The following is a 16,900-nucleotide window of genomic DNA, read 5'->3' on the forward strand; positions in this document are numbered from 1 at the left end:
TCTTTTCTCACTTTTATGTATTTTGATTAGCATGGTAACATTAAGTTCTTTTATTGAAATTGATACCCGTGGAAAATTCATTTATATTGATTTCTCGCATATAAAATTCTTAAGAATGTTTCCTAAATATCAATTTCTTGCATATTTATAAAAACAACTTAGAACCACACTCAAACGTTAATGACATTTCAAGTATATTTCTAACACTCAAATATGTTAAGTATTGTTGTTTAGGTCAGAACCCTAAAAATACCTCTCGGTCAGATTTAAGATTCTCAAACTGTCACAAGGATTTAGAAGTAAAACAACAATACCAATAATCAATCAAGAACACAATATTAAATATTTAAATGTCACCTCAATACATAAGAGTTTGAACATATTACTCCCAATCCCAAAGGGTGGAATTAGCCACACATATTTCTAGCACCTTCCATTCTCCCAATTGGTTACAAATCATTCAATGGTGTTTTCCTCTCAATCTGGCACACTAGGGTTGTGCCTCTAACCCCCTATTTAACCTAATTCGCTAAGGTTAGGTGACTTCTTGTGTTGCTCTTATGGGTTTAATGATAAAAATATAAAAAGATCCCAATTAATCGGACACATTCTCGCTGTTGAGTGTTGAACCAAGTGGTGTTCAAGCTTTGAAGAATCCAAATCCTTTAAAGGATGTTGAAGCCTCTGCTGTGCTTGATGTTATTGTGCTGGTTTAGCTTAGTTCTGGGGTAGTTTATATGTTGTAATCCACCCTTTGATTAAATCTAAAGCATTAGCATTCTCAATCTTTGTGAAAGTAAAATGTTTTCAAACTAAGTTAAAAGAACCGATTGTTTTGTCGAAACAACCGATTGTTTGTACTTAGGTGTTTTGAGAAAAAGATTGAAAACTATTTTTAAAATGATTGAACTGTTAAGTACCAAAACAACCGATTGATTCGAGGAAACAACCGATTGTTTGTTTTGGGACCATAACAGAAAAACTGTTTTCTGTTTGACTGAGCTTTAAATGATTTAACTGCTTACGCTCCAGTCATTAAATGCTTTGACCAATCTTTTAATGCAATTTAAGAGTTTGTTAAGATTTGATAACAAACTACATCTTTGAATATATTCAGAAAAACAGATTTGCAAATAAAGAATCTTTGACAAGTTTTTGCTAAGAGTTTTGAGTTTTTCAAAGAGCTGAGATTGCTAAGAGTTTGTGATTGATCAAAGTGTATGGAATATGATTCTGCTTGTATTAATTTCAGATTATCTTCTGTTACAAGTGTAATCCTTGTACTCTGTTGAACAAGTATTTGTTTCTGTGTTTTGCTAAGATTGCCTGTGTGTTCTTGAGGGGTTCAAGATCAACAATCTTAGTGTTGGTGTGTTGACCAAGGAGAGCGTGTTTCTTGAGGTGTTCAAGGTCATTCTCTTGGTTGTTGTGTAAGTGATCAAGTGGCGATTGCTTAGTGGATTTCCTCAGGGTTTCTAAGAAGACTGGATGTAGCTCTGGGTTTGGAGTGAACCAGTATAAACAACTATGTACAATCTTTCTATCCCTATCTCTTTAAATTCAGTTTTGTCAATTGATACACTGGTATAAACAACCGATTGTTTCGGTAAAACAACCAATTGTTTTTTCAGTATTGTGCTTTTGCTTTATGTTTTGAAAAACTGAATTCTTAATCAAGGTTTTCTTGAAGTATTTTCATTCTAGGCTTAAAAGTTTACGAAAATCTTTCTTAAACAATTCACCCCCCCTCTCGTTTAAGGCCATATATTCTAACAATTGGCATCAAGAGCTTGGTTCTTGAAAGTTATTCAAGTTGATCAAAAATCCTTTTTCTATGGCTGGAAAACTATCTTTTGAGGAAGGTGCTTCAATCTACAAACCACCTTTATTCTGTGGATTGAATTATAAGTTTTGGAAAGCAAGAATGAAAATCTTTATTGAATCTATTGATAAAAGAATTTGGGATTCAATTGAGAATGGTCCTTACATTCCAAAGTTCAAAAAGGATAATTCTTTCATTGCAAAGCCTTTGTCCAAATGGACAAATGATGAATGTAAGATGGCCCAGCTTGATCGGTCTGCTCAAAACATTATAGCTTCTGCACTAGATACTAATGAATTTTTCAGGATTTCAAAGTGCAAAACTGTTAAGGAAATGTGGGAGACACTCAAGGCTGCTCATGAACCAAAGAAAGCAATGACAAAGAGTCAAGCAAGAAGGAAAAGAAGGCAAAATAAGAAAAGCCTCAATCTTTGCTTCATGGCCAGAAGGGAGAATGACTCAAGTAGTGTAAGTTCATCAAACTCTTCAAACTCGGAAAATTATGGTCAATTGCTTCAAGCCTTTCAAGAAACGCATGAAGAAGCCAACCGATTGGCTCTCTTGAACAATCGGTTAAAAGAAAAGAACAACTGGCTTGAAAACAGAGTAAAGACACTGGAAGAGGATTTAAAAAATCAAAAACAGATTTTGAAAATCTGGAAATCATTTACAACAACTCTTCTTGCAAGTGTGATACTCTAGTTTGTGAAAATTGTGAAAATCTTGAAAAGAAGGTCCACTATCTTGTTAAAACAGTGGATAAGCTTTCTAAAGGCCAATCCAACTTTGAGAATGTTCTAGCATCTCAAAACTGTGTTTTTGGAAAATCTGGATTAGGTTTTAATCCACAAAACAAACAAGATAGATTTTCAAAATCATTTTCGAAAATGCCAGAAAAACAATCGATTGAACCATCGAAACAACCGATTGTTACATGCTTCTATTGCATGAATATAGGCCATTCTGTGAGGTTCTGTAAAATCAGAAAACATGTTGTTCCTAAAGGGCTTATGAAGTGGATTCCTAAGGGAAATAAAGCTTTAATTGATAAGCATAAACCAGATGGACCCACATTCATAAGGGGACCAAATCTTTGTACTTGAAAATCTCTTTTGTAGGAAATCTTGGAGGAGAGAAAACAACTATGGTACTTGGATAGTGGATGCTCCAAGCATATGACAGGGGACAAATCAAAGTTCCTGAGTATCTCCTTTAAGCAAGAGGGTCATGTCACCTATGGAGATAACAACAAAGGAAGAATTCTTGGGAGAGGATCCATAGGAGATGAGAACATCTTGGTAATCTATGATGTGCTTTTTGTTGAAGGCCTCAAGCATAATCTGCTGAGCATTAGCCAACTTTGTGACAAAGGTTATCAAGTGATGTTCAAGTCAAACACATGTGAAATCTATCTACCCAACACTAAAGAGGTAATGTTGGTAGGTAAGAGAGTTAATAATGTGTATCTTCTAGATAACTCTTCACCATGCTCAATTGGATGTCTTCTATCCAAGCAAGATGAATCTTGGCTTTGGCATAGAAGAATTGCTCATATTCACATGAATCATTTGAACAAGCTAATTTCAAAGGATCTTGTGATTGGGCTGCCAAAACTCAAGTTTGAGAGGGATCACATTTGTGAAGCATGCCAAAAAGGGAAACAAGTGAAAAGTTCCTTCAAAATTAAAAATGTTGTTTCTTCTTTGAGACCTCTTGAACTTCTTCACATGGATCTCTTTGGACCCTCAAGAACAATGAGTCTTGGTGGAAATTATTATGCTCTTGTTATTGTTGATGATTTTTCTAGGTACATGATCCTGCCGGTTGATCTGAGTGTAAGAATCTTGCCACGTCAAAGGATTCTCCTCTCGATCAGCTTCGCACCACGTTAGCCTTCGTCCTTCACGTCTCAATTCCTCGCAAGAACCTGAAGAAAACAAAGTGGCTCTGTTGCGGCCGATCGCATTCCGATGATCAAGTCAGTGACGAAATCACCAAAAACCCAAAGAGAATATCTAAACTCAAGAAACCGTGCGCAATGAATCTCAGGTATTCTGAAAGCGTACTCAAGTGTTCCAGAAAAACGTACCCCACGGTGGGCGCCTGATGATCCTGTCGGTTGACCTGAGTGTAAGAGTCTTGCCACGTCAAAGGATTCTCCTCTCGATCAGCTTCGCACCACGTTAGCCTTCGTCCTTCACGTCTCAATTCCTCACAAGAACCTGAAGAAAACAAAGTGGCGCCGCTGCGGCCGATCGCGCTCCGACGCTCAAGTCAGTGACGGAATCACCAAAAACGCAGAGAGAATATCTAAACTCAAGGAACCGTGCGCAGTGAATCTCAGGTATTCTGAAAGCGTACTCAAGTGTTCCAGAAAAACGTACCTCAAAAGTCTGTTAAGAGTTCCTTATATACCTTAGCGTTTCTCTTTCCTGACGGTTACACCTCCGGACACGTGGTTCACATCTAACTGTACACGTGTCACCATCTGGATCCCTCTCCACTTGAGCGTCACTTCTACTCTTCAAGCTATTCGACTAAGTTACCCATGCAAGGAATAACTTGGTGCACAGCTTCCTTGGAGCGCGACCCCTTAAGTGGCGAGTACAGTGTCACCATGCACACCTTCTCTGTGGTCTCACCTGCCGCTATCACAATCTGCTTCACTTGCACATCATGCATGTTCTGGGAAACTGTTCCCTTGCCCCGACCTCTGGCTAGGGAATGGTTATCTGATGACCTCATCCTTCACTGCTGTGTGACAAGCATATCCCTCAACTCCCATGCTAGTACCCCTTGGAAACCTTTTAGTAAGCTTTCCTGACCTTTCGGCGATGTGCCCCTTTAGGCGGTCTTCTAACCACTTGATCGCCTAGAACTCACATACGGCGACTATGACATGAGCCTGGAGACCGCCGGTCATACATGCTAGAGATCGGAGAACGCCAAGTCAACAATTGGCGACTACACAGTCTTCCCGATGTGCTTCCCTCCTGTCAGCCAGGTGTTCCGCTCAACATGCCTATGTTATCGCTTGCTGCCACGTCATCACTTCCGATTACCTGATCGGTACAGTACACTTGGACTCTTTTCTTGGAATCAAAAAGTGATGCCTTTGCTGCATTCAAAAAACTATCAAGAAGACTACAAAACACAAAGAACAACAACATAGGTTCTATAAGGAGTGATCATGGAGGAGAACTTCAGAATGAGAAGTTTAGCAAATTCTGTGAGAAGTTCGGAATTCTGCACAATTTCCCTGCTCCAAGAACACCACAGCAAAATGGAGTTGTTGAGAGGAAGAACAGGTCTCTTGAAGAGATTGCAAGGACAATGCTTAGTGAATCATCACTTCCTAAGTATTTTTGGGCAGATGCAGTGAGCACCTCTTGTTATGTGATGAATAGGGTGCTTATATGGCCCATTTTGAAGAAAACTCCATATGAACTTTTCAATGGAAGGAAGCCCAACATCAGTCACCTCAAAGTCTTTGGCTACAGCTGTTTCGTTCTCAACAATGGAAAGGAAAGCTTGGGAAAGTTTGATCAGAAAGCGGACCTTGGAGTCTTCATTGGTTATTCACTCACAAGTCATGCATATAGAGTATACAACAAGAGGTTGATGACTATAGAAGAACCAGTTCACGTTGTCTTTGATGAGGTAGATCACAGAATCAATCAAATCCAAAGACCAGTGCTGAAGAAGATGAACAGAATATCAGTTTGGAGAAGCTGGAAATCTGTGCAGAAAAACAACCGGTTGATTCGCAGAAACAACCGATTGAAATTCTACAACATGGTGAGCTGCCCAAGGAGTGGAGGATTCCTAGAGATCTGTCAATGGATAATATCATAGGACAGATAAAGGAAGATGTCTCCACACGTAGCTCCATCTCAAACTTCTGCAGGCACACAACTTTTGTCTCTCAAATTGAACCAAAGTCAATTGAGGAAGCTCTCAAGGATGAGAACTGGGTTGAAGCTATGCATGAAGAGCTGAATCAGTTTGCAAGGAATGAGGTATGGTTTCTTGTCCTTAAAACTAATGAAATGAATATTATTGGTTCGAAATGGGTTTTCAGGAACAAGCTAGATGAGGATGGTGTGATCACGAGGAACAAAGCAAGGCTAGTTGCCAAAGGCTACAATCAAGAAGAGGGCATAGATTACGGTGAAACCTTTACTCCTGTTGCTAGATTGGAGGCTGTGAGGCTGCTGCTGGCTTTTGCGTGTATGAGTGGTTTTAAACTCTTCCAAATGGATGTCAAGAGTGCCTTCCTGAATGGCTACATCAATGAGGAAGTCTATGTAGATCAACCACCAGACTTTGAAGATCATAAGTATCCCAACCATGTCTTCAAGTTGAAGAAAGCTTTGTATGGACTGAAACAAGCTCCAAGGCAGTGGTATGAGAGGCTTAGCAACTTTCTGCTATCTCATGGTTATGAAAGAGGAATGGTAGACAAGACTCTCTTCATCAAGAAGTCAAATGCAGAAATTATTCTTGTGCAAGTCTATGTTGATGATATCATTTTTGGTGCTACACAAGATAGATTGTGTGAAGAAGTTGTGGCTGCAATGAAAGGTGAGTTTGAAATGTCTATGATGGGAGAACTATCTTTCTTTCTTGGATTACAGGTTAAGCAAACAAAGGATGGGATCTTCTTAAGTCAATCAAAGTATTGCAAAGAAATTCTCAAGAAATTTGAAATGGAGAGTTGCAAAGAAGCAAGCACTCCAATGCCATCAAGCTGCTACATGGATGCTGATGCTGCTGGAAAGAGTGTAGATCAAACAAAATACAGAGGTTTGATTGGATCTTTGCTTTATCTAATAGCTAGTAGGTCGGACATCATGTTTGCGGTGTGCCTATGTGCAAGATATCAAGCAAATCTTAAAGAGTCACACTTCAAAGCTGCAAAAAGAATTCTGAAATATCTCAAAGGAACATCATCTGTAGGATTATGGTATCCTTCTCACTCCCCAATACATTTAATTGGTTATTCAGATTCTGACTTTGCAGGTTGCAAGCTAGATAGAAAGAGCACAAGTGGCACTTGCCACCTTCTTGGCTCAATCCTAATCTCATGGCATAGCAAGAAGCAAACATGTGTTGCTCTTTCTACTGCTGAGGCTGAATATATAGTTGCTGGTAGCTGCTGTGCACAGATTCTGTGGCTCAAGCAACAACTTGCAGATTTTGGTTTACAAATCAGCAAGGTTCCTTTGATGTGTGATAACACAAATGCCATCAATCTTACCAAAAATCAGATTCAACACCCAAGGACCAAACATATTGAGATAAGGCATCATTTCATTAGGGATCATGTACAAAATGGGAACTGTGAAGTGAAGTTTGTGGAGACCAAACTGCAGTTAGCTGACATCTTCACAAAGCCTTCACCAAAAGAGAGGTTTTTCTTCTTAAGAAATGAGTTAGGTATCCTTGATCCTAATAATCTCTCCTAAATCTGTTTTTGATACATGCTAAAGTCTATTTGTGAAGACAAATAGGGGGAGAATTAATTAGTTCTTGTATATCTTTATCTGATATTGTATAAATAGTTAAAAATATCTGATATGAAAGTGTTTCCTGCTGCTGCTGATAGAAACAACCGATTGTTTATCATGTTTTATGTTTTCAATGAGTAATAAACTAACTTGCTGTTGTAAGAAGCTTTGGATAGTATAAATGCTATTTTTGCAGGAACTGCTTCAGATTTAATCAGCTTGAACACAAGTACCAAGGATTTGTCTTCATCAAATAGGGGGAGATTGTTGAACCAATTGGTGTTCAAGCTTTGAAGAATCCAAATCCTTTGAAGGATATTGAAGCCTCTGCTGTGCTTGATGTTGCTGTGCTGGTTTAGCTTAGTTATGGGGTAGTTTATATGTTGTAATCCACCCTTTGATTAAATCTAAATCATTAGCATTCTCAATCTTTGTGAAAGTAAAATGTTTTCAAACTAAGTTAAAACAATCGATTGTTTTTTTCGAAACAACCGATTGTTTGTACTTAGGTATTTTGAGAAAAAGATTGAAAACTGTTTTTAAAATGGTTGAACTGTTAAGTACCAAAACAACCGATTGATTCGAGGAAACAACCGATTGTTTGTTTTGGGACCATAACAGAAAAACTGTTTTCTGTTTGACTGAGCTTTAAATGATTTAACTGCTTACGCTCCAGTCATTAAATGCTTTGACCAATCTTTTAATGCAATTTAAGAGTTTGTTAAGATTTGATAACAAACTACATCAATGAATATATTCAGAAAAACATATTTGCTGTACCGCCCTGGTAGTCGGGAGTGATGACGTGGCATCCTGCTACAGTATAGGCGTGTTGACAAGGCGCCAGGTTGGCAGAAGGGAAGGAAGTCGGGGGGCTCGCGTAGTCGCCAGTTGTTAAATTGGCGTGTTCCGATCTCCAGCTTACCAGAATCGGCGATCACCAGGTTAAAGATGAAGTCGCCAGATGTAGATTCAGACGACCTAGTCATTGGAGATCGCCAGAGCAAGCACATCGCCGAAGATGAAGGAGAAGCAGATTATGAAGGCGGCCGGCGAGACCACTGGGAAGGTGTATGAAGGCCCCTAACTCGCCAGTTCCAGTAGAGATCGCACTCCCAAGTTAGCTATGCACTGGGCAGTACCATGCATAGGTAACTTAGCCAAAATGAGAGTAGAAGCAACGCCAAGTCAAGGAGGCTCCAGATGATGGCACGTGTACGACTGGATGCGAGCCACGTGTCCAGGACTGTAACTGGCAGGAGAGAGAAAACGACCAGGTATATAAGGGTTCTCAACGAACTTTCTAAGGTACGCACGTTCAGATTATACTCTTTACGCTTGCGAGTTATAGAGCTTACTGTGAGAGAGGATTTGCACGGTTCTTGTTCTCTTAGTATTTGGTGATACCGTCACTGACTTGGGCGTTGGAGTGCGATTGGCCGCAGCGGCGCCGCTCTGTTTCTTTGCAGGTTCTTGAGGTGGATCTCGAAGAGGAACGGAGGTTCGAAGCGGTGCACACGTCGATCCTTTGACGAGGCAGTTTCTAGCATTCCGGTCAACAGGCAGGATCATCAGGCGCCCACCGTGGGGCCGTGTAAAACTTGCTCCCATCCACAGCGTGAGTTCTTGGAGGTTTTCGAAGTTTTCTGTGTGGTTGTGTGCTGGTGCAGCCATCGCTCGCTGTTTGCTTGAGTTTCGTTCGGTGAGTTCGCGTTTTATACCGTTTGTTTGGGTTTTCGATCGGTGAAGTGAGGTTTTACTGCTGTTGCGTGTAATTTGTTCGGTGGAGTTCGAAGTTCTTTCGCTCGTTCGGTTGTCCGTGGGGAAGCGCTGGATTCTGGTGAAGTTGTGGTTTTCTTTGGAGGTTTACGGTGTTCTTAAGTTTTCTTGCGCAGTTTCGCACAGTTTTCTCCGACTGATCGCTGAATCGATCGTGGTTGAGGTGTCGTTCGCTGCATTCTGTGATTCGCTGAGTTTCATGAGAAAAATGAGAAGCAATCGCTCAAGTCCAGTTGCGCCCATCGCTGCCGAAGGCGCCGCTGCCATGACCATGGCGCAGATGGCAGAGATGATGCGTTCGTTGCAGGCAACTGTGGAAGCCTGACGCGTAGAGCAGGCGAGAATGCATGAGGACCTGGTCGCCTCTCGCGCCAGGAACGAGGAGCTCAGCAAGGTGACTGAGGAGCTGCGTCAAGTTCTTCAGGAGCAGCAAGGGCGTTCTTCTGCTGAAGAGGTGGCGCCGTCATTGCCACCTCGTATTTTCCCTATGCCTTTTGTTCAGGCGATTACTGACACGCCCATTCCCACGAGCGTGGTTCCGGTTAAGGCTGTCTTTACCGGCGTGAAGGATCCAGAGGCTCATCTAACCACGTTCCATACGCAGATGATGCTTTCGGGAGGGTCAGACGCCGTCTACTGCAAGATGTTCGTGAGTACGCTCCAGGGGACGGCGATGAAGTGGTTTGTGAGCCTGCCTAACGGCCACATAACCAATTTTCAACAGTTCTCGAAGATTTTTGTCGAGCAGTACATCGTGAATAAGGCACCGCCTAGGGTGTCTTATGATCTGTTCGATATAAGACAGTACCAGGGAGAGTCCCTCAGAGACTACCTGAATCGCTTTGGGGCGCAGATGGTCAGATCGCCGGCCAAGGATGAAGAAATGCTGGTCTATGCCTTCAAGAAGGGCGTGCTGCCAGGACCATTCTGCGAGGCCTTGATCAAGGCTCACCCCGCGACATTTGCTGAAGTCAGGCGACTTGCGGTGGCTCACATCGCCAATGAAAGTGAGGTCGCTGAGAAGAGAGGGAGCATGGCTCCCGCTAGGCCACGCGCCCAGACCAGAATCCAGCCGCAAAGGGTGCTGGAAACAGCGGCGGCGGCCAAGAAGGACCAGAGGACTCGCCATCCTTACGATAGGAGGAACAAGGGAAGGAGCCAAGCACGCCAGCAACCAGCACGCCGGGAATACAATCGCCCGCCTAAGCACAAGTTTGTCATGGGACTGGCGGATCTGATCGCCATTCCTAACATATCTGCTAGGTTGAAAGTGCCTGAGAAGGTGGGCGACAAGGTGCTGGGGTCAAAGCCAGATGCCTGGTGTGAGTTTCACCAAGGCTTTGGCCACACTTTGGACTCGTGTTTGTCTTTGGGATATCAGCTCGACGATCTGGTTAAGAGCGGGTTCCTAAATGACTATCTGCTGGACAGGAGGACGGGGGGAGCGTCGAGTTCCCAGCCAGCAGGTGGAGAAGCCCAGCAACACGAGATGCCTATCCACGGGGAGATCCACACCATTGCAGGGGGCTTCTCAGGTGGTGGATGCACCGCATCGCAGAGGAAGAAGTACGCGCGATCGGTGATGACAGTGGATATGTTTGAAGATCACTCGCCGGAAGTGGACATTACGTTCACCAAGCAGGATCTTCGGGACGTTGTGCCTCATGACAACGATCCCATAGTCATTTCGTTGGTTACGGCGGGAAGGAAGGTCCACAGAGTTCTGGTGGACCAAGGAAGCTCGGCAGACGTGATGTTTTGGCCGACTTCCGGTGTGAAGCCCAGATCGACGGTAACAGAGGAGGCCGCCGGAAGAGATGTGGAGATGGTGGACGCTGAGCTGGGCGAGAGGAATGCTGGTCTGGAGGAGGAAGAGGCGCGGAGTCGTCCTGAGGAAGCGAGAGAACAGGGAATCGCCAGGGCGGTGATCGCCCAAGAATCCAGGCCAAAACCTGTCGAGCAGTGGCTCGAAAAGGAGATCGGAGGAAAGATCTTCAAGCTGGGAAGATCTCTGGAGGTCGAGCTCCAGGACCAGATCGCCAAGGTGATTGAGCGACATCTGGACGCGTTTGCATGGTCCGCTTCGGACATGCCCGGGATTGATCCCGACTTCTTGTGCCATCATCTGGCGATGGACAACTCGGTGAGACCAGTGCGACAAAGAAGAAGAAAGTTCAACGAGGAGAGGAGGCAGGCGATCAAGGACGAAACACAAAAACTCCTCGCTGCAGGCCACATCAGGGAAGTCCAGTACCCTGAATGGCTGGCAAATGTCGTGCTGGTGAAGAAGAGTAACGGGAAATGGAGCATGTGCGTCGATTTCACCGACCTGAACAAAGCTTGCCCAAAGGATTCATATCCTTTACCAAGCATTGATGCCCTGGTCGATAGTGCTGCAGGGTGCAAGTTGCTGAGTTTCCTGGATGCCTTCTCGGGATACAATCAGATCAAGATGCATCCCATGGACGAAGAGAAGACAGCCTTCATGACGGAGAGATCGTGCTACTGCTATAAGGTGATGCCGTTTGGGCTGAAGAACGCGGGGGCCACGTACCAGAGGCTGATGGATCGAGTACTTGCACCAATGCTGGGAAGGAACGTGCAAGCTTACGTCGATGACATGGTCGTGACCTCGTCGGAAAAAAGCAGGCACGTTGCAGACTTGGAAGAGTTGTTCACGACGATCGCCAAGTTCAGATTGAAGCTGAATCCGGAGAAATGTATTTTCGGCGTGGAGGCTGGAAAGTTTTTGGGTTTCCTCTTGACTGAAAGAGGAATAGAAGCCAACCCAGACAAGTGTGCCGCCATCTTGGCGATGAGGAGCCCAGCTACGGTGAAAGAAGTCCAGCAGCTAACAGGTCGGATGGCAGCCCTATCTCGCTTCGTGTCAGCTAGTGGAGAAAAGGGGCATCCCTATTTTCAGTGTCTGCGGCGCAATAATAAGTTCGTTTGGACGAAAGAGTGCGAGGAAGCTTTCGTCAAACTGAAGGAGTATCTGGCGAGCCCGCCGGTTCTGTGCAAACCGCTGGTGGGAATCCCTCTCAGGTTGTATTTTGCTGTAACTGAGAGGGCGGTGAGTGCGGTGCTCGCCCAGGATCAAGATCAGGCTCAGAAGCCTATTTATTTTGTGAGCAAGGTGTTGCAGGGCCCAGAAACGAGATATCAGGCCCTGGAGAAGGCTGCACTGGCTGTGGTATTTTCGGCGAGGAGGTTGCGCCACTACTTCCATAGCTTCACAATACTGGTGATGACTGACCTGCCCATCCAGAAGGTCTTGAAGAAACCTGACGTTGCGGGAAGGATGGTGAAGTGGGCCGTAGAGTTGTCAGAGTTTGATATTAAATATGAGCCCCGAGGCCCGATCAAGGGGCAAATCTTTGCAGATTTCGTGGTTGAGCTCTCATCAGAGGCGACGCGAGTTGAAGGAGACGATTTCCGTTGGGTACTCTCGGTGGATGGATCGTCGAACCAGCAGGGTAGCGGTGCTGGAGTCATTTTGGAAGGACCCAACGGCGTGCTGATCGAACAATCTTTGAGATTTGCCTTCAAAGCCAGTAACAATCAAGCAGAGTATGAGGCGCTGATCGCCGGAATTTTGCTGGCCAAGGAGATGGAAGCTAGGGTGCTGATGGCTAAGAGTGACTCGCTGCTGGTCACGGGGCAAGTAACAGGCGAGTTCCAGGCTAAAGATCCACAAATGGCGGCTTACTTGGCGTATGTGCAGGAATTGAAGAGTTCCTTTGCCTCCTTTGAAGTAGTACATGTGCCCAGAGAGCAGAATGCCCGAGCTGACTTGCTTGCTAAGCTTGCCAGCTCAGGCAAAGGGGGTAGGCAGAGGACGGTGATTCAAGAAACTCTGAAGACGCTAAGGGCATTTGTAGTAGATCACCTGGTCGTTCAGATAAGCAAATCGACGAAGAAAGCAGCGAGAAGCCATAAGTCCTTGACGGAAGAAACTCTGAGATCGCCGAGAATTAGAGCATGTCGAGGAGAGAAGGTGAATATGGCGCAGGTATGTGCCATCCATGAGCCAGACACCTGGATAACCCAGTACAAGCGGTGCCTGGCAGATGGCCTCCTCCCACTGGATCCGACAGAAGCTAGGAAGGTAAAGAAAAATTCCAGCAAGTACACATTGATTGATGGCGATCTGTACAGGTTTGGGTTCACTCACCCACTCCTGGAATGCGTACACGGCGAGAAGTGCACGAGGATCATGGCAGAGCTCCACGAGGGTATATGCGGAAGCCACGTTGGGGGTCGAGCTCTGGCCGCGAGGACTCTCCGTGCAGGCTACTACTGGCCATCGATGAGAGAAGATTGCAAGAAGTATGCCCAGTGTTACAAACAATGCCAACAGCACGCCGATTGGCACAAGGCACCTCCTAAGGAGTTGAAGTCGATCTATAGCCCTTGGCCGTTTCATACTTGGGGAATCGACATCCTGGGACCTTTCCCACTGGCGATCAGGCAGATGAAGTACTTGGTGGTGGCGATTGAGTATTTCACCAAGTGGATTGAAGCAGAACCAGTGGCCCAGATCACCGCACACAAGATCGAAGGTTTCGTGTGGAAGAACATCGTGTGCCGGTTTGGAGTGCCTAAACGCTTGGTGTCGGATAATGGGACGCAGTTTGCAAGCCACCTGTTGAAGAAGCTTTGCGAAGGAGTGGGAATTCAACAAGTGTTTGCATCCGTCGAGCACCCTCAGACAAATGGCCAGGTGGAGTCAGCTAATCGGGTGTTGTTGAGAGGTTTGAAGAGAAGGCTTGAGAAAGCCAAGGGAAGTTGGGCTGAGGAGGTGCCCCGTATAGTCTGGGCGTACCACACCACCGAGCAGTCAGGAACCCATGAGACCCCGTTCAGCTTGGTCTATGGGTGTGATGCCATGATTCCAGTGGAGATCCAGGAGAGCTCGCCGAGATTCCAGAACTTCGTAGAGGAAGACTCGAATGAAGAGAGAAGGCTGAACCTGGATCTACTGGATGAGGTCAGGGAAGAGGCGAGGTTGAAGGCTGAAGCCGTGAAGAGAAGGATTGAACGAAGATACAACTCGAAGGTGATGCCAAGGCAGTTTAGAGAAGGCGACTTGGTGATGAGGAAGGCCCACCAGTACGAGATAGAGAATAAACTGTCACCCAAATGGAATGGACCGTTCAGAATAACCGAGGCGCTCGGGAACGGCGCCTACCGCTTAGAGACACTGGAAGGAGGGGCGATTCCTCGCACCTAGAACGCCACACACCTGAAGTTGTACTATAGTTAAGAGCTTTGTAAGTAAAGACAAACACAAAGTCATATTACAATGTCTCTGATGAAACAGTTTGAAGGGGGCACTCTTTTTTCCCTAAGGAGGGTTTTTAACGAGGCCACCCAATAAAAGAAGAGTTTTCGAGGTATAAGGCGTTTTCAGATTGCATGCGTGCTATTTTCCAAAAGTTTTGAAGAAAGACCTTGTCACTTGTACGTGATTTAAGGCAAGTAAAGATATATCGCATGCTTTCTAAAAAGTTGTTAAGTCCTCATCGTTTTTCGGCGATTGGAGGCACCAGTTAAAGTTTTTAAAGTCCTCATCGTTTTTCGGCGATTGGAGGCACCAGTTAAAGTTTTAAGTCCTCATCGTTTTTCGGCGATTGGAGGCATCAGTAAAAGTTGTTAAGTCCTCATCGTTTTTCGGCGATTGGAGGCACCAGTTAAAGTTTTTAAGTCCTCATCGTTTTTCGGCGATTGGAGGCATCAGTTAAAGTTTTTAAGTCCTCATCGTTTTTCAGCGATCGGAGGCACCAGTTAAAAGACCTCAACGCCCTCGCGCGTTCTGAGGCGAGAAACAGACCTCCTCGTCGTCGAGCGAGTGTAGGCGAGGAAGAGTAAAAAGTCCTCCGTGTTTCTGGGGGCGAGAAGATGTAACCCCTGGGGCAATGTAGAGGCACCAGTAAAAAGTCCTCCGTGTTTTTGGGGGCGAGAAGATGTAACCCCTGGGGCAATGTAGAGGCGAGTTAAAGACCTTCTCGCCGATGAGCGAGTTCAGGCAAGTTAAAGACCTTCTCGCCGATGAGCGAGTTCAGGCGAGTTTAAAGACCTTCTCGCCGATGAGCGAGCTCAGGCGAGTTAAAGACCTTCTCGCCGATGAGCGAGTTCAGGCGAGTTCAAAGACCTTCTCGCCTACATGCGAGCTTAGGCAAGATAAAATCCTTCTCGTCTCGAACGAGTTCCGGTATGGTGCAGAGGGTGGAAGAAGTTTGGAAGGTGGCTAAGGTAGGTTCGAAGAGAACGCCTAGTCACCCGGTCTTTCGTTCTGAAGTTCAGGGAGGCAAAGAAGGATCCCAAAAGGCGTTTCTACCCCCAGATAAAGAAACAATGGCCAAAGCATGAGGCTAGAAAGAAGCTGATATCACCAAGAATCTTTCGCGATCAGGAAGAGTTCGAACAGCGGCGGGAAGGTTAAAAGACCTGTTTGATGAAGCAGGTCGAGTGGAGCGGTGTTTAAGCCAGCAACTGAGTTACAGTTCATTGCTCGAGGGATATTCTTACGATAAGGTTAATTGCCTTAAGATTACGAATTGTTAAGTGTTTGTTGCTTAGGGCTGAAGTGATCCGAAGCAGTTAAGTCAAAGGTTGTACCTACAGTTTTCCTAAGTCATTTCTTTGAAATTAAACAAGCAAGGAAAGTTGAAGCGAGTGAAGAAGTTATAAAAGGAAAAACGTAAACCTTTGTCATTAACAGATAGCAGTGAATAACAGTTCAGAACATATATACGAGGGGACATAAAAGTTTATTACAAGTTATAATACAAGGGAAAGCACGAAGGTAGTGGATGAAGAAGAGTTGATTAATCTTCAGCAGGAACGACTTCAATTTGAGCCGAGTTTGGGGAATAGGCAAGCAAATTGTTCCCGCGCAGCTTCGAATCCAGCAGCCAGAATTTGAGCCGAGTTTAGCTTGAGTTCTTCAATTTGCTTCTGAAGTTCCTCAATCCGCTTCTTGAAGTCTTCAGTTTGCTCTTTCAACTCTTTATTCTGTTGCTCCAGCTCTTCAACCTGTTTTTTGAGTTGTTCGTTGGTCTCTTGAGCCTGGAGAAGGTCTTCAGTAACCTTCTTGGATTCCGCTTGTGCTTGGGCCAATTCAGCAGCCACCTTTCCCTTCTCTTTGTTGGCCTCGGCAAGATCAGCTATGGCGTCGTCCCTCGCCTTTTCCACTTGACCAAGGAATTTCTCTCGGTCAACTGACCTCTGCTCCAATTTTTGCACCTTGGCGGCATCAGCTTTCATGAGAGCCTCCAGGTCAACCACCCTGACGCGAAGAGGCACGATCTTGCTCTCCAGTTCGACCTTTTCTTGAGCAAGTTGATGCACCTTATGGCGGAGATCAGTGGCCTCCTTGCGCGCCAATCTGAGCTCGGTGCTCATTGCGTCTTCTACTCGGGAGTGTTCAATCTCCGCGAGTGTCAGATTGGCGAACAACTTCTCCACCTCGACTCTGATGGTGCTGTTCTCGGTTTTGAGGTTGAAGAGGTCGTCTTGGAGCCTCCTGGTTGAGCTCTCCACAGCTCTGGTTATGATCGTCGGGATATCTTCTGCTATGGTCTTCAGCTTAGCAGATAGAGGCTCCCACATCCTTGTGACTTCCAAAGGGAGGTTTGCTGCTTGGAGAGGTACCAGGGGAGCCTGTTGTTGGTTCTCGTCGCCACCTTCCTTAGCAGGTTCGTCAGTAGGCGCTTCTTGGCGTGGCGACGGAATCGGGGATTCGGTGATCAGAATCGGAGAGGTATGGGCAACCTCATCCCCGATT

This window comes from Phaseolus vulgaris, chromosome 1 (genome assembly GCF_000499845.2).
Source record: "Phaseolus vulgaris cultivar G19833 chromosome 1, P. vulgaris v2.0, whole genome shotgun sequence".
Lineage (NCBI taxonomy): Eukaryota > Viridiplantae > Streptophyta > Magnoliopsida > Fabales > Fabaceae > Phaseolus > Phaseolus vulgaris.